Raw genomic sequence first — 24,624 nt, 5'->3', positions numbered from 1 at the left:
TCCTTTTCTTTCTTAAGAAAATAGAAATTATTGAAAAATCCGTCGACTCCTCAGCCAAAGCAAAAAGCAGGATTCTGTTAAATGAGCGCAGAGAGATTCATTTTAACACATTGATTTCAATGTTAATTTCCAACATGCACACTAAAGGAATCGCTACAGCTAGCAACAAGAAACTTTGATGTTATTGAGGAAACATATTTCAGGGGAAATTTATCCTGTTACGACTATATTCATCACAAATTGAACACCTCGCCCATATGAATACCGCTCTTACCACACTTCATGCACACCACATCACGAAAATAATTCGATTCCAGAAGCAGGGTCATGCTTGAAACTTTGCCAATATCATCTCAACACAAAACATATAGAATCAGATCCAAGATCCTTCATGAATTGCGAAAATCGGTTCAATGGATGAAGAACTAACTCTTGATATGAATAAATACCCAAGGACTTCTAAGTTATAAACTTGGCAGTCGAATAATTTGGTCGATGCAACAACAACTTAGTAAACAAATCAATCAGGTAATTAATCGGTTTGAAGATTTTGTTTTCATATTCAACATGCACAAAGCTATTTTCTCCCTCTTCCACCTCTTTCTCTCTCTCTCTCTCTCTCTCTCTCTCTCTCTCTCTCTCTCTCTCTCTCTCTCTCGTGTTAAATGCAATACATGAGAAAGCCAATGTAGTAATTAAACTTACACACATACATGAAAACTATCCATCATTCTGCTCTTCTTCTACCTACGAACTCGTAAATAAGCCGAAAGGCTGAATGAGTGGGAAAATTTTAAAAACAACAGTAGAATTCGTTCTTCGTCGTCGATACTACTAAAAAGAACCACTAAAAATTGTTCTCCTTGGCACCAATTCTTGATGCACTCGCTGTGACACCCTGTCATTAAGTAGTTTTCATAAACATTGCATTTCAAGATTCTATTTTCGACGTAGTTTTGCTACCAAATCTTACTTACTCAGCTGTTTATATTTTCATTTACTCATCTATTATTCTTGCAATATAACTTCTAGTCTTTTGTGAGTAATTAGGTATTAAAAGCCTACGGTTCATGTACAACTTTCTATTACTTAAGCTAGAACTAATCAGAGCATTTAAGAACAACTTTAATTATCACTCAGCTATCACTATTATTCACATTGACTTCTATTTGAAAGAAGGTTTAATGTGGTTATAATCACCAGTAAATTACAATTTATAGTTAACCCCATTTCCGTCGAAACTCCCAAGATAGCCAAATTCTCAATAGACGTTCAAACAGAAATAACCTAACCTTTGTTTACAAGTTCATTTAAAGAGCTTCAACCAAAATTTTCTCGAGTACAAATGTCGTCATTTTTTTTTATTTACCCTTACAGTTCAAAGAAAAATATTCGATCGAAAGCCTCTATCAAAGTTTGAACAGCTTCAACCTAACCTTGCTTTACGAGTTTGAACAGCGTTCGCTAAAATTCCCTGCATGGGTTGAAAGACCTCCAACAATTTGATACAGGTCCAGAAAGGTTCCAATAAAATTTATCGAACAACTACAATCAAAATTCTGTTTACGGCTTTAATATAATTCCAACCAAAGCATCTTCATAGGTTCTAATGGTTCTGACAAAATTTCTCTTTACAGGTTCCAACAGTTCCAATTACAATTTTCATTAAGTTCAAACCAAAACGCTCATCAATGTTCAAAGAGGTCTAACCAAAATTGTCTTATAATATGCTAAAAAAGCACCAACCAAATTTATTCACTGGTTCAAGCCACGGAGGTTCGCCTAGCTTGGTTCCAGCAGTGTCAACATAAATTCTCTTTATGGTTTCAAACAGCTTCAACCAAAATTCTCTTTATGGTTTCAAACAGCTTCAACCAAAATTCTCTTTATGGGTTCAAACAGCTTCAACCAAAATTATGTTTAGCGGTTCAAACAGTTTCAACCAAAATCATCCTTGTAGGTTCAAACAGCTCAAACCAAAATCACCCTATTAAGTTTAAACAGCTCAAACGAAAACCATCCTATTAGGTTCAAACAGCTTAAAAAAAAAAACCATCCTATTAGTCAAACAGCTCCAACCAAAATCATCCTATTAGGTTCAAATGGATTCATCCAAAATCATCCTTAAAAGGTTCAAAGATCTTCGGCCATAATCCTCTCTACTGTTTGTAAGAGATCCCGTCAAATTAGTCTTTACGTTTAAATACGCCCCATCTACTCCAAAGATAAAACTACCATACCTGGCATACCATCACATAGGCAACAACATTGTAAAAAGTATTATTCTTTGAAATTATCACCGCTTCATATGCATGTAGTGCTACAAAGAGTAACGTTACTTACCAGCACTGGTATAAGTTTAATAACTTGCTGTAATATCACAGATGCGTTAAGTAACATGTTGTCATGTATCAAAAGACTTCTTCCCGTGCCGGGAATCGAACCCGGGCCTCGCGGGTGAGAGCCGCGTATCCTAGCCACTAGACCACACGGGACATGTACAACACATGGAAATTATAAAATGAAATGATACAATATAGTACTTCAACTATTTTCTTCGCAGTTCTGTGAATCAACCAAAACTCAAAACCTCACGCTTAAGGAACAACAAATTTGGCTTGCAAGTCTTTCCTAACGCAAGTTGATGCATATTGATTGGAATAAAGTATTAACGGACAACAACCCGCTAATACATAGCCTCGGTAGCGCAGTAGGCAGCGCGTCAGTCTCATAATCTGAAGGTCGTGAGTTCGATCCTCACTCGGGGCATATATTTTGCCACAAGAGGTCATAAAAACAATGAAAGTATATTCCATCAATTTCGATAAGCGAGTGGTTTATATAGAGCCACAGAAGAGATATAAAGAGAAGCCGAACATGCGTATCACAGAAGGGATATTACATAAAATTGATGAAGCAGACGACAGAAAAATGTGAACGAAGCAGACGACAGAAAAATGTGAACAAGTCATATATGAACATTAGGTAAAATGTGAACAAGTCATATATGAACATTAGGCAAACTATATAATTGTCAAAAGGGAACAACGTGTGTATAAAAAAATATGACAAAGACGATACAAAAAAAAAAATCACAACCAAAACGATATATAATATACACGCACTCAATAAATAAATAAACAAGACGATAAGAACCCATTCAAAATACTTATAAACATTAAGGTCAAGGGCAAAATGGACGATATATATACTTTTATACGAAACAACAAGACATTATGAGCAGGAGACGAGAGACCGACGGATAATGGCTTGTCACTCGGGATGGTATCGATTTTACATCTTCACCGAGCCCTCAGCTGTTGTGTTGTTGTTTTATAGGGGATTATTACACGTTTGGATTTGCTGGCCAATGGACCTATCAAGACAATATTTCACACCGGTTTCAATATGTCGGTTTGTTAATTACACGGTCATAGTTATATACGAGTAGCAATGGAGATTGAATAAGACTGCTATTTGTTTTCTGAAAGAGGGAAAGTGAGCGTTTGGTGGAGAGAGAGAGAGAGAGAGAGAGAGAGAGAGAGAGAGAGAGAGAGAGAGAGAGAGAGAGAGAGAGAGAGAGAGAGAGAGAGAGAGAGTGTTCGTAAATGTGAGACGAGCGCGCACGCAGACACACACATATATATACATATATATATATATATATATATATATATATATATATATATGATAGTGAGAGAGAGAGAGAGAGAGAGAGAGAGAGAGAGAGAGAGAGAGAGAGAGAGAGAGAGAGAGAGAGAGAGTTCTCTTCAAAACTAATAAACTAATTCCTATTTCAAACTTGTCTCTTTCTTTTGTTCGTTATCAATCAAACCTCGCATTTTCCATTGATGACCTACTTAAAAAAAACACACACACACACGCTTCCAGACGACTCATCTTTTAATCGTATACACTCCAAAACTTGACACCTTAAGCAGATCTTTCCATGTCACCCACCTTATGCTGGCCTCCAGTAAACCGGCTACACGTGACTATATACAAACACGGCTGGACGGCAACTTAGTAAATTGAATTTGACTTCATATGAGAACTGCTACTTTGGTCCTCGATACCGATAAAACTGGGCATATCATACTCGGCTACTCAGTTGCAGCTACTTTGAGCTCTGCTACTCAAATGTGGCTACTTTAAACTCGACTGCTCAAATATAACTCTTTTAACTCGGCTTCTAAAACGTGAATACTTTGAACCAAGCTACTTAGATTCGGCAATTTCGAAACCAGCTACTCAAATTCGGCTACTTTGTACACATACTCCAATGCAGCTATTTTGAATCTGACTCCTCTAATGGGGCTATTTTGAACCAGCTACTCAAATGTAGCTATTTAGAACCTGGCTACTCAAATACTGCAACTTTGACCCATACTACTTAAATGTGTCTACCTCAAACCTTGTCATTCAGATATGGTTACTTTGAAACAGGCTAGTTTGAACTGGGTCATTCAAATGTGGCTATTTTGTACTCAATCACTTTAATGAAACTACTTTGAACCTGGCTAGATAGAACTGGGCCATTCAAATCTAGCTACATTGTACCAAATACTTAAATATGGCTACTTTAAACCTGGCTTCTAAGAACCAGGTTATTCGAATGTGGCTACGTATTACCTGGCTAGTATGAATCGGGTTCTTAAAATATGGCTACTCAAATGTGACTGCTTTAACTCGGGTTCTCAAAAGTGAATACTTTAAACCAAGCTGCTCAAATTCAACAATTTTGACCAGAGCTAATCTAATGCGGCTAATTTGGACCTAGCTACTCAAACGTGGCCACTTTGAACCCAGCAACTCGAATACGCATCTATCTCATTTCTTTTCCTCTACCTCTTTTTTAAGTTTTTATAGTCTAGATATGAAAAATCTGTTTTAATTTTGTTATTGTTCTTGAAATATTTTGTATTGTTCATTACTTCTCTTGTAGTTTATTTACGTATTGCCTTTCCTCACTGAGCTATTTTCTCTGTTGGAGCCCTTGAGCTTATAGCATCCTGATTTTCCAACTAGGGTTATAGATTAGTAAGTAATAATAATAATAATAATAATAATAATAATAATAATAATAATAATAATAATACTTTCAACCCAGCTTCCCTGAACCTAGCTATCCACTAAAGTGGCTACTTATATAAATAATCATTCATTGATATATTACCAACAAGTTAATATTGTGCAAAGCCTCCTCATCACTGTCTGTCTTTCAGGTTGGATAAGAATGTGCGTCCTAGTTAATGCAGTTTGGTAAAGATGGATTCTACTGTCACTCTATATCAGTAAAGTTACGGAACTTAACCGGATTCGTAGGTATTTGATTTCCTGTGTAGTTGGTTACACCAGCGACCAAAGGATATTAATTTACCCTCTTTCTAGAATAAAGAAGTAAAGGCTTCATTTACCCTCTTTCTAGAATAAAGAAGTAAAGGCTTCATTTACCCTCTATCTAGAATAAAGAAGAAGTAAAGGCTTCATTTACCCTCTTTCTAGAATAAAGAAGAGGTAAAGGCTTCATTTACCCTCTTTCTAGAATAAAGAAGAGGTAAAGGCTTCATTTACCCTCTTTCTAGAATAAAGAAGAGGTAAAGGCTTCATTTACCCTCTTTCTAGAATAAAGAAGAAGTAAAGGCTTTATTTACCCTCTTTCTAGAATAAAGAAGAAGTAAAGGCTTCATTTACCCTCTTTCTAGAATAAAGAAGAGGTAAAGGCTTCATTTACCCTCTTTCTAGAATAAAAAAGAGGTAAAGGCTTCATTTACCCTCTTTCTAGAATAAAGAAGAGGTAAAGGCTTCATTTACCCTCTTTCTAGAATAAAAAAGAGTTAAGGCTTCATTTACCCTCTTTCTAGAATAAAGAAGAGGTAAAGGCTTCATTTACCCTCTTTCTAGAATAAAGAAGAGGTATAGGCTTCATTTACCCTCTTTCTAGAATAAAGAAGAGGTAAAGGCTTCATTTACCCTCTTTCTAGAATAAAGGAGAGGTAAAGGCTTCATTTACCCTCTTTCTAGAATAAAGGAGAGGTAAAGGCTTCATTTACCCTCTTTCTTGAATAAAGAAGAGGTAAAGGCTTCATTTACCCTCTTTCTAGAATAAAGGAGAGGTAAAGGCTTCATTTACCCTCTTTCTAGAATAAAGAAGAGGTGAAGGCACTGAATTTAAAGAGAAGTACTAGCACTTATCGTAGGTAGTTGATTTCCTATGTAGTTGGACCGGCGACCTTAAGATATTTATTTACCCTCTTTCTAGAATAATGAATATGTAAAGTCACTGAATTTTAAAGAGAAAGGGTTCGACTTTAGCAAAAACTTATTTACAGTGTACTGTTTAAAGGCAAGCTCCGATAAAACGTTATCCCTTTTGGTAGCCTAACCGGTAGCCTTCATTTCCCAAAACAATTAGTCTCAATAGGTTTAGCAAGATCGTAGGCCTACAAGAGATGGGAGGACTTTGATCAGGTTACTAGGCAAGTTACGCACAGCGTTTTCTTAATCTAATTGATTCCGAATCAATGATCAATTCTATTTTGCTTCGCTTTGCATTCGGCCTCCTGTTTCCTCTTTCCGAAATGGAGATGTCATTTGAACGTTATATTAGCCTTCTATGTCATGTTCCTAGATTTACTTCAGATTAAATTGGTCTTTCTCATATCGAATTTCAATCTAACAACACTTCTATGAGAAAAACTTTACGTGATAATGATTTAAAACCGTAAGGACTATTAATTTTAATCATACGTTGATTAATTCAAATTGTTACTTCAACTTTTCATCAGCTAAAATTCACTAATTTACGTTTAAACTTTAGGGGCAACAGCGATTGATATATTGATTTAAAGTTTTCTGGCATCCTGACATCTAAGGTCATTGACGTCAAGCGACTGTGAAACATGTTCTTATTAAAATCAGGTCATTAGTTTATCTTCATTCTAAGCTTCGTGATTTATTTTCGCATACACAAATTATATATTTCTTTAAATCTAAGCAGAATTGTTAACTTCCTCTCTGTAATAGCGGCAATATTATTTTCATTACTGTTGGAATAATAATACAAATGAAGAAAGAGAATATAAAGAGAATGAATATAACATCCGGTAAAAATGAAACTATGAACCTTCATGTATATAAACATCATAAAAACCGCAATACTTAAATAAAACTATATTCATTTAAAAGTGCCTATTTCATTTATGTGTATCAAAATTCATATTTTTTTTTAAATAATCAAAGCTTTAAAGATAATTTTGCTCATTTCTTTATAGTTTTCGTGTTATACTACATATCCTATCTATAGAGCGTAAAGCAAACATTCCATTTGAGAGCCTTATTGCCTTATTTTTTGTTTGGGTTCCCCCAGGTCCCTCAGTGTGAGGCACCTCGTATATCCACCAGAGAGTTGCTAATGCATCTTCCGGTGTATTTTGCATCTTCCAGTCTTGGATGGTCTGGGATGCATCTTAGGTATTTATCGAGCTTATTCTCAAACACATCTACGCTCACTCCTGATATGTTTCTTAGATGAGCTGGCAGCACATTAAATAGTCGCTGCATTATCGATGCTGGTGCGTAGTGGATTAATGTCCTGTGCGCCTTTCTCAGTTTACCTGGAATGCTTTTTGGCACTATTAATCTACCTCGGCTTGCTCTTTCTGATATTTTAAGCTCCATGATGTTTTCAGCAATTCCTTCTATTTGCTTCCATGCTTGTATTATCATGTAGCGTTCTCTTCTCCTTTCTAGACTGTATAGTTTTAAAAATTGCAGTCTTTCCCAGTAGTCAAGGTCCTTAACTTCTTCTATTCTAGCAGTATAGGACCTTTGTACACTCTCTATTTGCGCAATATCCTTTTGGTAGTGTGGGTACCATATCACATTGCAGTACTCGAGTGTACTACGCGCACAAGTTTTGTAAAGCATAATCATGTGTTCAGCTTTTCTTGTTTTAAAGTGTCTGAATAACATTCCCATTTTTGCTTTACATTTAGCCAACAGTGTTGCTATTTGGTCGTTGCATAACATATTCCTATTTAAAATTACACCAAGGTCTTTAATTGCTTCCTTGTTTGTGATTGTCTCATTATTAGGTCCCTTGTATGCATACACCATTCCTTCTCTGTTTCCATAATTTATTGATTCGAATTTATCGGAGTTAAATACCATCCTATTTATCTCTGCCCATTCATATATTTTGTTTAGATCTCTTTGTAGTGAGTTCCTATCTTCATCACAAGTAATTTCTCTACTTATTCTTGTGTCATCGGCGAAACTTCTCACTACGGAGTTTTCAACATCACAGTCTATGTCTGAGATCATAATAACAAATAGCAGTGCAGCTAATACCGTACCTTGGGGCACACCAGATATTACCTGGGCTTCATCTGATTTCTCGTCATTTGCAACCACTATCTGTTTTCTGTTTTGCAGGAATTCTTTTACCCATTTTCCTATCTTTCCCACAATATTATGCTTTCTCATTTTTTTCTCCAATATGTTATGGTCTACCTTGTCAAAGGCTTTTGCAAAATCTAGATAGATCACATCTGTGTCTTTTTCATTTATCATATTATTGTATATGTTTTCATAGTGTGCTATCAGTTGGGTCTGTGTACTTTTTCCAGGTACGAAACCGTGTTGACCCATATTAAACAAATTATTTTTGACCAAATGGTTCATTATTTTCTTTTTTATTACCCTCTCATACACTTTCATAATATGTGATGTTAGACTAACAGGTCTATAATTGCTTGCCTCTAGTCTTGATCCACTTTTGAAGATAGGGGTTATATAAGCTAATTTATGTTTAACATATATCTCGCTCATATCTACACTCTGTCTTAGCAGTATTGCAAGCGGCTTCGCGATAGTGTTTGCAGTTTTTTTTAACAAAATCGCTGGAACTCCATCTGGTCCGGCTGCCGATCCATTTTTAATTTCGTTTATAGCCGTGACAATATCTGCTTCATTAATATCTATATCCGTTAGATATTCAACATTTTCTTCTCTCATTTCTGTTTCATTATTCTCATTCGCAATTCTTGGCGTGAACTCACTCTTATATTTTTCTGCTAATATGTTGCATATTTCCTTTTTTTCATTCGTTAGCCGTCCTTCAATTCTTAGAGGGCCTATTTCTATTCTCCTTTTATTCATCTTTTTTGCATAGGAGTAAAGTACTTTGGGGTTTCTTTTTATATTTTGAAGTGTCCTTTCTTCTAAGTCCCTTTTTTCATTTTCTTTCGACTGTATAATCTTTTGTTCTGCATTTTCTATCTTACATTTTATTTCCCTCATTTTCCACACATTTTTTCCTTTTGCAAGATTTTTCTTCCACTTTCTAATTTTCTGAAATAAGATCCTTCTGTCTCTTGGTATGCACGTCTTTTGTTTATTGTTTTTTTCGGTACATATTTTTCAACAATTTTCTCCAGTATTTTGTACAGTATGTCCGTATTTACTTGTATATTATCACTTATAAATACATTTTTCCATTCTTTATTCAGTTCTTCATTTATTTCTGACCATTTTATATTCTTACTGTAAAAATTATATTTTCCATATCCTTCCCAAAGTTTTGTGCTTTTATTAATTCTGTGATCACTTGCTTTGGAATGAACTATCAATTCTATGACATTGTGGTCTGAAATCACATGCCTGACACATGAAGGTTACCAAAAATAAAAGTACACAGATTCCAGAACTCATTCATCAGTAAGAAACAAACATTCAGAGCACCAGGCAACTTTGAGCTAAGAATATCACAGTAATAAACTTGCACATCATTTACTGTAGTTACTCAATGCATACTGGGAATACCTTGCCATTAGCAAATATGGAAAGCCATGGACGGCCGCCTTAAATGAGAAACACCTTTCTAAAAGAAGCCTAAAGAGTATTGGTAAGCTGCGCATACTGTAAAATATGCATGCGCTTGTAAAATAGGCATGTGCATAATATAAAAGTCATGTGCATAATGTAAAATAGTCAAGTGCATACTGTAAAATATTCATGTGCATGTAAAATACTGTGTATAATGTAAAATATCCATGTGCATAATGTAAAATATTTGTGCATAATGTAAAATATTTATGTGTATAATATAAAACATTCATGTACATTATGTAAAATATTCATGTGTATAATGTAAAATACTCATGCGTATAATGTAAAATATCCATGTGCATAATGTAAAACATGCATGTGCATAATGTAAAATATTTATGTGCATAATATAAAATATTCATGTGTATAATGTAAAATATTCATGTGTATAATGTAAAATACTCATGCGTATAATGTAAAATATTCATGTGCATAATACAAAATACTCAAGTGCATAGCCTGCTGTAAAATATGCATATGCATTATGTAAAATACCCATGTGTACATGTAAAATATGCCTAATGTGCAAAACAGAGAAATACTAAATGACTATATTTCCATAATGCAAGATAAGTTCCTTTTAACAATCCTACAAATAGTGAAAAAAATTGCTTTCTATAAAATGTGCATAACATAAGCAAATAGATTCCAGCAAATCCGCAGATACTGGACAGCAAGACAATACGGTTAAACAAACTAGCAAAAACTAGTTTGAGTAAAATATCTTTCAAGTGCACATTGTAAATTGTCTTCCAAATAAACAAACATGAAAGAGGTCAAACATGAGAGAGGTTAAACATGGCTGTATGTGTAAGTAGCAGATTATTTCACCATGAATAATTATGTAAAACACGAAGGTAATTGTTATCATAATTCAATTTATTCCCATGGCCAGGCCACATAAATAATTATGAACGTCTTTTAAAAATCCTACTAACGACACATAAAAGAAATTTTAGAATCTTATATCTAACGTAGAACGCAGTGCCATATAATGAGCAATCATACAAAAGACAAGACTACCCCAGTTTCATGATACGTCCGTGTTCCTTCTCCCAAAATGGGCAACGACAATTATTATAAAAGAGCTTCCCATGCCGGGAATCGAACCCGGGCCTCCTGGGTGAAAGCCAGGTATCCTAGCCACTAGACCACATGGGATATGCGAGAACAGGCGCAAAGGAAGTTATTCAACCCGGGGCCGCTTTGCAACCTAGACTCAGAGTTGAAGGTAATTTATATTTATATGAACTTAGATTAGACTATTGTGTGAAATGGCACTGTAGTAACAAATACCCTTTCCATGGTAAGGGATGAGGAGCAAATCCATCGCTGGAAATGTAGAGAAAGGACAAGAAATGAGATCATCAAGAGTAGAGTCTTATGCAAACTACTGCTATAGATTCTGAACGCTGTAACGTAATGTCATTTGTTGCTTACACCAAAGTAAATGCTAAAAGAAAGGAATAGAGAGGCAAGTGTTCTACCTATTTCTTTAACAGAAGTCTAAGGAGTCAAGGAAAAATGAAGTGATAAGAACTTTCCGAAGCTGTACAATAAAGGGAATTAATTCTTAGTTAGATCGGGGAATGAATGGTAATCATTAGGACTGGCTGCAATTGATATGGACACAAAACCAAGCAAGCTCGCCAATATAACCAGACCTCATGTAACGTAACCTCGTCGAAGCTTAACTCGCACCAAACTTCCCATATATGAATCCTCTACAGGAGTTTTTACTTGTGAAAGTCTTAATTCTAAAGCAAATTCGAAAAAGTGCGACCTGACGGGGGTACAAGACACCCAGTATTAAGGGAGAGTCACCAAAACACTATCTATAGAAAAGGAACTAAACGCCTTCCTTTGAGGAAAAGAAAAAAGATTTAGGGAAAAGGTGTGAACTAGAAAATTATTCCAAATTGGAACCATATCATCGAAGAAGGTAACCAAACCTAACACGATAGGATTGATATGCAAAATCCGTGCGGATAAAATCACTAGCAAACTCGCAAATATAACCTGAACTAATGCAACCTACCCTTGTCGAAGCTAAACTCGCACCAAACTTTCCCATATATGAATACTCTAGAAGGGTTTTCAACTTGTGAAAGCCTTTAGTCAAAAGTAAATTCGAGAGAGAGTGACCTGACGAGAGGTACAAGGCATAAAGTATTAAGGATCAGCGACAAAATTACTGCCTATAGAAAAGGAACTAAACGCCTTCCTTTGAGGGAAAGAAACACAGTTTAAGGAAAAGGTGTGAAATGGAACATAATCATCGACGGGGGTACCCAAACCAAAAACGTAATTACACAAAAAAAAAATTGCAATAAAATTACTATCCTTCGAACCGGATTCGAACCAGTGACCTATGGATGTCTGCCTAAGTTTCCCAACTACAGTCCACCGCTCTACCAACTGAGCTATCGAAGGAGATGAAGAAATGAGAGGGCGTGGCTTTCAAATTATATATTAAAGTGGAATCTCGGATGTTTTCATGTTTTTCATTTGCTAGTTACCAGCTGTCATTGCACAACATTTACTTAACGTTGCATTATTGTTAGCATTATTAATAAAACGAGAGAGAGAGAGAGAGAGAGAGAGAGAGAGAGAGAGAGAGAGAGAGAGAGAGAGAGAGACTAGCTTATACTCGATCTCTCAAGATAAAATATGTTATTCATCAGTCTTCTCTCTATAATGCGGAGAAAAAAATTTACCCGAAATGGTTACAGAATAATTCATGAAGTTCATTCGATCGAAAAAATCATAAAATTATATCCAAATTATATATATATATATATATATATATATATATATAAATATATATATATATATATATATATATATATATATATATATATTCATTTTTGTCAAAAACCTGTTTTGAAGCACTCGGCTGTTATGATGTGAGATACTGTATGGGGAATGTGTGTGTGTGTGTGAGAGAGAGAGAGAGAGAGAGAGAGAGAGAGAGAGAGAGAGAGAGAGAGAGAGAGAGAGATAACATTAATCCATTGGAATCATCGTAAGAGCCAAAGTATTCATGTACATATTGAACATTTCTCATATTTATGCGACATAAGCCTTACAAAGTCAAAGGTCAAGGACAAGAGAAGGTGGAAATAACTTACATGTTGCAGAGATTGAAACAGAAAAACATAGATTCCAAGGACTCAACAATTAACAGGGCGAAGTATTCATTCTGCTGATTTCCTATCTTTTTAATTGTCTATTTCATAACCCAATTGTTACATCACAGTTTGAATAACTTACTTCCCGTTTCTTTTCAAATCAACTGTATATTTTCTTCAAGTCTCTCGATACAGTACTAATTATAAAATACAAAGAATAATCACTTAAGCATCTGTAAGTGTAATAATTTTTTCTTACCTTTCACAGGAAGCAAACTCGTGAGGTAATTGTTGATGACAACTTCGCTATACATTTTACATTTAAATTATTCAGAAACGATATTCAGTATCTACAATTAACAGATCCTTCCAATGCTTTACTGCTCTCTAATACGAAATTACTCACGACATAACACAATAAAAAGGCAACACATTTTCATATGTAAATAATATCATGTCAACACAGTAATGAAAACGAGAGAAATATACAATTCTCATCCGATATTACTATTTCCTTAAGGTTAAATGTCATTAAAGACGTTTACTACATTCTCTCCTGTATGTGAGAAAGAGAGAATTTTAATATTTTTTTCCTAATAATGGCGTTAGAAATCATACCTGGAAGTTTAATATAGCTCCTATAACTATTGATATATGAAATACCCAATATGAACACGTCGAAGATTGTTAAATCTTTTCAATTATTTAAAAACAGAATATCTCGTCAATTATCTTAGATGTAAGGATGCCATAAATCTTTTCAATTATTTAGAAACAGAATATCTCTACGTCAATGATCTTAGATGTAAGGATGCCAGAAAACTATCAACCAATCAATCCAAATAGAATAAGAAAACTTTCCCAAGGTGCCATAAGTCCCTTATGTGAACTGACACTTACTTTCTACTAAGGTTGTTCAACAGTGAACATAAGAGCTAGGAAATACCAAGAAAAAGTATACCCTACTAGAAATGACTTTCAATTAGTTACGAAATTCATGTAAAAATATACTCTAAGAATGACTAGAATTAACAGAATGGGTAAGCGTTAACGACGAAAACAAACATTTACATTGTTTAACCTATATCTACATCTATTTAATCTTCCAACCTACTTTAGCAGTTAGAATACTTAACCATTAACTCTAGCTTTTGTTTCCAGAAAACGATTAGAACGCTTGAATTTCAAAAGTTACCTTTATTTACCATGCTTCCAACAATAAATCATTTTCTGTTCTCGTTAAAATAAAACCGATACCTGCAAGTTATCTTTTTTATACTGGTGTAAGTTATACTCCTAAACACATACTACCATAGAACTGATATGTTTGTCTACGAGCAGCAATAATTATCGGATATCCTCAAAATAATAAATAAAGAACATTCTAATTTTAGCAAATCGCTATAAAAGGAATCAGTTTATCGAAATACATTAGTATTTAAGGTGGAGCCACACGCAACGCATTTCTGAAAATGACCCACAAATAAACATTATCTTTATTTCACAGCAGACACGTCAATCAATTTCTAAATCACCCACACAATCTAGCTGCAGTCCAAACTTAGCCGTCCAAAACGGCTGAAATCATTTCAGCATTTCAGAGATCAATCGAGGCTCTAGTCTTTGACGTGAGAGAACGACTTTAACTTTCCTCCATAACATCAGAGTTGGGGATTTTAAGTAAAAAAGAGGACACGAAAAGATGAAATTCTAAACAACGTATGTGGTGACATGTGGAGAGCGTATGTTTACAAATGTATATACGTCTAAAGACATGTACAGTACGTACATCTAACATACCTCTAGGTATGTCTATACCCTTGCATGAACTTTGTACGTATTTGAGAATAACATCATAATTTATATGTAAAATATTGATACATACGTTTATTGATAAGTTTTCTGTGACTGTTATGAAAGAATGGATTTAACACTTAATATGGAGCACATTGTATAATTTTTGAAATATATCTGCATATTTATGTACAAGTGAATGATTTAGTGACTTACATATGTTGTTAAGAAAAACCTACACAACGTAAATAGAAGACATCATAAATGTGTGTCCTTCAGTGGAGTGGCGCCAAATAAACTTTTAATAAAGAAGTTTATCATAAATGTAGGTGTAGTGGAGCTAGAATGCATGTCCCGGGTGAAATTGAACCAAATTTAAAACTAAATAAGGACATCAAAATCGGGGTTTCTGGGATGGAGTGGCGCCGAACAAGAATCTTACACTATGAAAGATCATAATGTGTTTCCAGTGGTGACAAACCTAATTAAGAAATCCACACTAAGCAGGTAAGATCATCATGAATGTGCCTCCAGAATACAGCTTGCATCACGGTGGAATCAAGACAAAACTAACCAAGGAAGATATTGTCTTCCTGTGTTTATCACCTCCCAGAGAACATCTATTTTCATAGCCATTGTAATTCCACTTTAAAATTATATAGCATTTTATTATTATTATCATTATTACTTGCTAAGCTACAACCCTAGTTGGAAAAGCAGGATGCTATAAGCCCAGGGGCTCCAACAGGGAAAATAGTCCAGTGAGGAAAGGAAACAAGGAAAAATAAAATATTTTAAGAGCAACAATACTAAAATAAATATCACTTTATAAACTATAAAAACTTTAACAAAAAACTGGAAGAGAAATAAGATATAAGATAGAACAGTGTGCCCGAGTGTACCCTCAAGCAAGAGAACTCTAACCCAAGACAGTGGAAGACCATGGTACAGAGGCTAAGGAACTATCCAAGATTAGAGAACAATGTTTTGATTTTGGAGTGTCCTTCTCCTAGAAGAGCTGCTTACCAAAGCTAAAGAGTCTCTTCTACCCTTACACAGAGGAAAGTGGCCACTGAACAATTACAGTGCAGTAAGAAGAATTGTTTGGTAATCTCAGTGTTGTCAGGTGTATAAAGACAGAGGAGAATATGTAACAAATAGGCCAGACTATTCAGTGTGTGAGTGTGTAGGCAAAGGGAAAATGAACCGTAACCAGAGAGAAGGATCCAATGTAGTACTGTCTGGCCAGTCAAAAGACCCCATAACTCTCTAGTGGTAGTATCTCAACGGGTGGCTGATGCCCTGGCCAGCCTACTACTATCTGTTCTAAAAAAAATCAAATATGCACGCCAAATATACGCTGCAATTGTTGTCTATTAATTCAACTACCTTGTCATACGCCAATTTCAAATAACTTTAGGTCCCAAATTACTTAATCATATCATAAAGCATCAGGACCAAAACGATACTGATGAGAGGTTACACAGAAAACATGAAATCTATCATTCTAGTAAATAACTCTAAATCGAAACCCTCACCGATATAAATTGGCAATTTCGTAGTATCCGGACGCGACGCATCTCTGAAAATGACCCCCCAAAATAAACAGTATATTTACATCGCATCAGACGCGTTAATTAATTTCAGGATCGCCCACATTGCTGGTTGCTGTGCAGATTTAATCGTCGTAAATGGCTGAAATCATTTCTGCGAATCAAAAGGGATCAATCGAATCGAGGGTCTTTGATGAGGGGAATGACTTAAAAGACTTTCTATACAGACCAGGCTTGGGAATTTCCAGCGTCTGTGGACACCCGACGAAATTCTAAATAGCGTCAGGGTGGGGTGGGGGGAGGAGTGACGGGTACCTAGGTACGACTGCGGTCTGTGCCACTGCATGAACGTATGTAAGCATGAAAGCCGTTTAGTAATCTCTGATTGTTTGTATGTATGTACCATTACTTCTCTCCTAGTTTGTTTATTTTCTTGTTTCCTTCCCTCACTGGGATATTTTTCCCTGTTGGAGTCCTTGGGCTTAAAGCATACTGCTTTTCCAACTAGGGTTGTAGCTTAGCTAACAACAACAACAACAAAAACAATAATAATAATAATAATAATAATAATAATAACAACAACAATAATAATATCCACATGCACGAACTTATACTTCCAAACGTACGTATGTACAGCTCTCTTGTAAAAAATATAATGCCTATCAACGTTTGTTTACACAAGTACATTTGAATAAATTTAATTGCGTATATTAGAATGCATAAACAGAAGGACTCAAATATATCGTCTGTTACACTGTGTGTACGTACGTACACTGCTTTATTAAGTTAACTACTCTTGACAGTCACGTACATCTGCCTGACAATGTCCGTGTAAAACTGCACATCTTATGAGTACATTTCCGATCTGTATTAAAAATTGTACTAATATAGGTACGTATAAGAGCGTGTCTGCATGACAGTACGAAAAATCTAATTACAACCCTTGGCATGTACATATGAATGACTCAAAAACACCAGTGCAACTACATACTGTATAAGCTTTTACATCTGTTCTGAAGAATGTACGACAGGCGTGCACGTTTACAACTAAATGTACGTCTAAGCACCTGTAGGGAACTTAAAATTTGTATGACTAAATTTACGTCTTTATGATCGAATGCTTTGTAAATATATGCATGTTTGCTTGCCTTTAAATCTTATGTATGCTTGTGTAAGTCTATGCGAATGCAGTAGGCAAAAGGCTGTTAAGTAAGCATGTGCAAATGAATAGATGTATTCAAGTACGTAAATATACCTCTGCATACGTCTTGAAGACTATTTGAGTCATCATACGACTGTACAGTAAGTATGTATATGTGTATGTACATGGGTTCGTAATTACTGCTGTAAGTAAACAACACCATTTCAACGTCGGTATTACCCCCTGCCACTCTCATACAACTTCAGAGTTCCGTCAAAATTTTTGGTGAAGTATGTCTGCATATATAAATATACAAGGTGGTCATGTATTAATATAAATAGTGAAACTATTGCATGTGTGCACTTACACTTTCACCTAATTTTAGTACTTGGGAATGAGAGTATAAAATCATGACAGTTTGCTCATTGATTACTGTAGCCGAGTAAATCTTGAATATTGGTAAATATAATGGTAGACATGAGCAGAATATGTGTTTGCATATATACACACACGTATACATCAATGCCTACTAATTTACATTAATAAAATTCATAAAAACATAATTACAACTTATCTTTGGCATAAAACCATTTACATCCTAAAATGCTTTCTTTCTGTTCCGCTAAATTACTCATTCACTTTATCACAATGCATTCGTCCTCCACATTGTATCCCGGATGCATCCCGTATATATATCAAGGACTGTGCCTAAAGCAAAAAAGGGAAAACGGGAAAAAATAAAGAGCAAACTGAATGGACCATAAAAAAAGCTGTTGAAGAAAAACGGGGTGAAAACTGCGTAGAGTATTCTCAAATCATAAAAGGTACCGTTGGACACCCCGAGATGCAGGTGGGCGTGTGGTGTAAAAGGGGGATGCAGATCACGGTTAGCAAGAAGTGGGAAGCTCCCAAGAGTGCCAGGAGATCTTTTTTTCACTTGTCGCAAGTGGTGGCACTTCATTAGACTCCCCAGACGCTGCGAAACAATCGCCTAATACAAGAGTACCAGAGGAGTCAGGTCCCCTTTTGTACACCTAAAACGAGAGAGTACCAGAGGCCCAGACCGTGCACGCTCTTGTTCAATCCATTGCTCGACACGAGCTAAGGCATTTCGGCACAAGGACCCCGAGTATTTCGAGGCCCTTGCCCTCGCTGTTTCAGAAGGGCGGCGTTCTAAGTAAAGCGACAATATTAGCAATTTCCATTTCAAGTCTCGAGGGCCACTTGGCGCTGCCTTCTTGGCGCGACGGCAAGTTCTCTCTCCGTCGATTGCCTCAGAAGATGCATTTGGCATTGTGCTAGAATTTTCACTTCGCCGACTTTTTGTCAAAACATGTGTTATTGTCTGGCATTAAATTTGTCGTCACGTAATTGTACACTGCATACGAGATTTTGAAGTGCAAATGCAGCACGCTCTCTCTCTCTCTCTCTCTCTCTCTCTCTCTCTCTCTCTCTCTCTCTCTCTCTCTCTCTCTCTCTCTCTCTTTCTCTCTCTCTCTCTCTGTGTTTTGTATCCCAAATCTCACGGAATAAGTCCCCCCCCCCTTTCGGCAAGCTAAAAAATATCAACACACGAATAGTTGACATTATAAAAAAACGAAAAATCCTAATACCACCAAACTTTTTGAGAACTCATTTCAAAACACTTCCACTCCACGTTTGATACAAGTTTCAGTAACCATTTCTAAAAGGACGACCCGTTAACTTTATGTTAGACCCTCCTCTTTCATATGGTCTTGGGGAGGCACTGTAGGAAAGGGAAGGGAGGATAATCCGAGCATCTTTTCTTTCCGTTCTAAACAATGATTTTCGGGATGAATTTCTTGACCCTACAACACACACACCACAAGACAGTCACGGAAATTCATATGCCAGCGGTGTCCGACTTCTGACCGTAGTCACTCAATATAGCCTTGGAGAGACTCACTAAAACAGCCCATCAAAGGACAATATAATTACACCAATGAGGAAGTGGACCTCCTGGTTATGTGTTATACACTAACAGTGGTAAAATTCTATAAACCCCAAACCTTTCCAGAAAAATCAGACCACTTCAAAACGCAGTGACTTCCGAAATACAATAAAATACTAAACAACTACAGTGAAACATCACCTAAAGACAAAGAATGTCACTGACAATACAACAAACGTCGACATAAATAATGATTTTGAGATTAGAGGGATTTAGGAGGAAATCGGTGACCCTCTCCCCTCAGGTATGACTGTGTCGTAAGATAGGTTATGCTAAGATGTATACTCTGAACTCATCTGGGATGTCACAATTCTTTTGATAACAGGTGTTACTTTATGGTAACCTGTAATGCCTAAAAGTTACCTGAAATTTATTAAATCTTACTAATCGGCACTTGCTCTCAGAAATATTAATCACATCAGGTTACCAACAAGAACAGAATTAATATAATTACCAGTACAATATTCATATGGAGTCAGGTTCCCAATGACCTTATTTTCCAAAATCTTACGATCTTCACATAAAATTCAAGCAATGAATTAAGACTGCAGAAGAACTCCCTTTATATTCGTAATTTATCTTCCAGTTTAAACCCAGCCTTCCTCTTATCGTTTCGCAATAACTTAGTCATTCCTTTATTCTCCACTTCTTTTGAATCAACCATTTACCCACTCCCATCTTTCCCCACCCCCACCCATCCCCCTTCCTTTCATGCCCTCTTCTCCTTTCCTCTGATGTCCCTCCTTGTTGTTGTGTTGCTTTACGCAACAAAAGGAGTTGTGACGGATTCACTTCAGGCGTCTGTCATAAACACTCCTGTGATGTTTCAGTCTCCCACAATTGTTGTTGTTGTTGTTGTTGGGCTGCTGCTGTTATTGTTGTTACGCTCCCGAGTGACGTCTAGCATTCTTCCAAAGACATGTTGAAAGCACGCCCGAGCCTTTCATCTTTTTTCTTTTCCTTTTGAATTTGCGGCTTTCCGCTCGAGGACTTTTTCGTTTTAATGGCGTCGTTTGTAAAAATTTACTGTCCAATATTTGTTACAATGAGATTTTCTGATCCATTTACGTGACCTAGTTCGATTGTTGTTGGGTCGTTTATCACTTATAGTGCAAATTTCAAGGTTTAAAGGACGCTCATGAATGGCAGAGGCAATGGACAGTGACACTGCCCTATCAAGCAGGATAATGCCCTAGAGACTGACCATACATACATATGATGAGCGCCCAAGCTAGGACCAAGAAGGGGCAGGCAATGGCTACTGATGACTCAGCAGATAGACCTATAGGCTCGTCCAAAGTCCCCATCCTTAGCTCACAAGGATGATGAGATTGTAGCGCCAAAGAAACTAACGAGTTTGCGCGGGACTCGAACCCGTCTGGCGTTCACCAGTCACGGACGTTACCACATCGGCAACCACAGTAGGGGGTAAAATGTTTTTGAAAATATACACCTGCCTCGTTACACTAAAGCAAAATATTACATTAAATGAAAAATTATTATGAACAAGAATTATAGTAACCTCAAATCTCTACCATAAGACTGCATGACAATTAAGAATGTTTCAGTTACATTGAACCTAAATTTAATAACTGGACACATTCAGTGACAATTATTTTCACAATGACTTTGGTCAGCGAAAATATTCACAAAAGTGATATATTTTTCGATCGAGAATATTATTCCACTTCTTCAGTATCTTACATTGCTTAAAACTAACACATTCTCGAGTTACTGTCTAGCAATATTCGTCCCTTATCAAGATGATGTATTAGATTTGACCTAGAATAACTATACACAGCTTCGAGCTTTTCCTCAGAGAGTTTATGCCTCGACTGAAAAGGAATACAATTTAACCATAAAAGAAACCCTTTCTGGTACAACTCAGGAACATAAATGGTGGTCTACCCTTAAATCTGCACTCTTTGGTGTAGATGCAACAGTTCCTCCTTTACTTAAACCAGATGGCTCAGTCACTCACTGTCCAAAGGAAAAGGCAACCCTTTTGGCTTATGTTTTTGACAGTAGACAGAGTAATGAAAAACTTGAACTTCCTCATTCCTGTTTTCCTGAGACTAAACTAACTACTTTAGCTTTTCGATCTCGTGAAATTAAAGCTCTGTTGATGGACCTTGATGCTTATGGAGGTGTAGACCCAAATGGTATTTTTCCTTTGTTTTTTATAGAGACTGCAGATTTCTTAGCTCCAAAGTTATCTGTTATTTTGCGTAAGTTAGCAAGGAGAGGAGCTTTTAACACTTGTTGGAGAATAGGTAATGTTACTCCTCAATGTAAATGTGTTTGTGGTAGCTCAAGTCTAACTGATTACCGCCCAATTTCCATAACTCCCATATTATCTAAAGTTTTTGAACGTCTTCTGGCAAAACATCTTAATAGGTTTGCTGAAGGTAATCATCTATTCCCTAGTTTGCAATTTGATTTCGTAAAGGCCTTGGAGCATGTGATGCCCTTTTTACAATCTCCAATGCTGTACAGAAATCTCTTGGTTGTGGTCAGGAAGTTCGTATGATTGGCCTTGATTTTAGTGCTGCCTTTGACCGTCTTAATCATGAGGCCCTTGTTTTCAAACTCAAACAGTTGCGAGTGAATGGGTCGTTTCTTAGCATTATTATTGATTTTTTAAGTAATGGATCTCAAAGAGTTGTTGTTGATGGGCACCATAGTGAGTATAGGATTGTGATATCCGGTGTTCCACAGCGTAGTGTTCTTGGCCCATTACTTTTCATACTATATACACATGACATGTGGTTTGGCATATAAAACAAGCTTGTAGCATATGCATATGATGCTACTCTCTTTGCATCAATTCTATCCCCTAAATGTAGATCTGGTGCAAATTATGGGGTATGAAGTTGAATCCTAACAAAACTCAAAGTATGATTGTAAGTAGGTCAAGGACGGTGGCTCCTCAACATCCGGATCTCAGTATTGATAATGTTTCTTTAAATTTGTATGACGCTTAAAATTTTAGGTGTGATTCTCGACAGCAAATTCACTTTTGAGAAACACATTAGGTCTGTGTCTTCTTCAATTGCACAAAAAATTGGCTTATTGAGAAAAGTCTTACGAGATTTTCGGAGATCAATCTATTCTGAAGAAGTGTTTTAATTCTTTCATTCTACCTTGTTTCGAGTATTGTTCTCCTGTCTGGTCTTCAGCTGCTGATTCTCATCTTAATTTATTGGACAGAAACTTCCGGTCTATTAAATTTCTTATTCCTGATCTAGATATTAATCTTTGGCACCGTCGCTCAATTAGTTCATTATGCATGTTGCATAAGATTTTTCAAACCTCTGACCATCCTTTACATTCAGATCTCCCTGGACAATTCTATCCTGTTCGTAATACTAGACAGGCAGTTAATTCTAATAGCCAGGCCTTCTCCATCATGAGGCTCAATACTACACAGTATTCTAGAAGTTTTATTCCAGCTGTGACCAAGTTGTGAAATGATCTTACTAATCGGGTAGTTGAATCAGTAGAACTTCAAAAGTTCAAAGTTGCAACAAATGTTTTTATGTTGAACAGGCTGACATGAGTCTTTTTATAGTTTATATGACATATCTGTTTTGGTGTTGTTATTGTGTTTGGAATGATTTATTGTTAATTTGTTATCATCATTTATTCATTTCCTTATTTCTCTTCCTCACTGGGCTACTTTTCCCTATTGGAGCCCTTGGGCTTATAGCATCTTGCTTTTCCAACTAGGGTTGTAGCTTGGCTTGTAATAATAATAATAATAATAATAATAATAATAATAATAATAACAATAATGTTTTGAAAATTTTGGGAAAAAATAGTTTTAAACTAGTGTACCTATATTCCTCAATATCACGGTAATTTCAAAGACAACTGAAATGGCAAATCCCGTACCGAGGCATTACATACCGTATGGAGACAGACGATTGATTGATTGATTATGAGTTATCTGGCATCCTGACATCTAAGGTCATTGACGCCGATATAATTTGTTATAAATAAAGAAATAAATAAATTGTACTTCAATTTAAAACAATAAAAGCAAAAACGTCCTTATAACAGTTAAATAGCTTTCAGAAGACCTTGTTCTGAAATAAATTTACAAATACCACTGATATGATACGACACATCATGTCCGAGAACCTTGGCAAGGATGAACCTAAGACAGACGAAAGTACCTTAACTTTGCTGGTGATGAGAGCCTACCCCAGGCTAGGCAGGGCAAAATTAAACGCAGAATATCGTAGTTATACGTAAAAAGGCATTACAAAATTATTATATAGATCAGAAACAATTTATATTAATGATAATCCAATAAGTCGGCTTGGTTATCAGTGTTACTGATCGAATTGCCCTACATGAACAAGGTTGTACAAGATGATTGGGATACTATAGCAAACACAAACAAGGCAATAAATTACTTATAGAGGCTGATTCTGCTGTTGATTCAATACAAAAATCACAAATGTACAGTAAGCACAAATAGATGAAATCGCCAAATCTTTAATTAATAAATAATGGCGTCGTTTGTTATTTACAACTCGCATTCATAGATGAAATTTTCACATATTTACGTTTGCTTATGCAAAAGTAGTTTCCACAGTGTGAGAAATTACTTGAAATAGAAGGACGAAAGATTTTCCTATCTCTCAGTAATAAAGATTGGATTGTATTTATGAATCTGTGCCAAAAAGCCAGGCGCTGGGGCGGGAAGGTTATTCAGCAGCGAGGTGCAGCCGGAAGAAATCGCCGAAGTCATGCAGTAAAAGTGAAGAAGTTAGATTGGAAAAAGAAAACTAAAAAGTGGGTGCAGCTAGGGGCCAAGGGGAGATTGCAAAATCCCTTAGGAGGTTCTGTTTTAACAAAACCACCAACCCTCTACTCCGACGGGGTCAACTGCAAGATCCCGCAAGTAAATAAGAACATTTCTCTACCGTGACCGAAATGTACGAAATGTAATTTTCAATTTATAATTATTTAGCCCAAAAGAAGGAGCCCTGTGAATGGTACAACACATGAACATACACTTTCGGGGTCTAAGCGATGTCAGGCAGGGCAGCCGATCGGGACTACGGTCTACCCAAAAGCAAAGTCCTTCAAAAGAAGGCAACCGTGCTTTCCTTATACAACTGGAAAAATAGG

The 24,624-nt window shown here is 36.1% G+C and overlaps 1 long non-coding RNA gene and 4 other non-coding genes across 5 annotated transcripts in view; 1 reads left to right on the top strand and 4 right to left on the bottom strand.

Annotated features, from left to right (window-relative positions):
- Window positions 1–24,624, bottom strand: part of LOC137646875 (uncharacterized) — a 375,240-nt gene that overhangs the window by 288,329 nt on the left and 62,287 nt on the right. The gene's annotated exons all lie outside the window — the stretch shown is intronic.
- TRNAE-CUC (transfer RNA glutamic acid (anticodon CUC)) lies at window positions 2,424–2,495 on the bottom strand. The gene has a single exon. It is a non-coding gene; the product is annotated as a tRNA-Glu (tRNA).
- On the top strand, window positions 2,697–2,769 carry TRNAM-CAU (transfer RNA methionine (anticodon CAU)). The gene has a single exon. It is a non-coding gene; the product is annotated as a tRNA-Met (tRNA).
- Window positions 10,981–11,052, bottom strand: TRNAE-UUC (transfer RNA glutamic acid (anticodon UUC)). Its single transcript has one exon. It is a non-coding gene; the product is annotated as a tRNA-Glu (tRNA).
- On the bottom strand, window positions 12,233–12,324 carry TRNAY-GUA (transfer RNA tyrosine (anticodon GUA)). The gene is given in 2 exon segments: window positions 12,233–12,268; window positions 12,288–12,324. It is a non-coding gene; the product is annotated as a tRNA-Tyr (tRNA).

Source organism: Palaemon carinicauda, chromosome 9 (genome assembly GCF_036898095.1).
Source record: "Palaemon carinicauda isolate YSFRI2023 chromosome 9, ASM3689809v2, whole genome shotgun sequence".
Classification (NCBI taxonomy): domain Eukaryota; kingdom Metazoa; phylum Arthropoda; class Malacostraca; order Decapoda; family Palaemonidae; genus Palaemon; species Palaemon carinicauda.
Note: the sequence above shows the minus strand (reverse complement) of the source record. Positions and strands in the feature narration are given on the sequence as shown.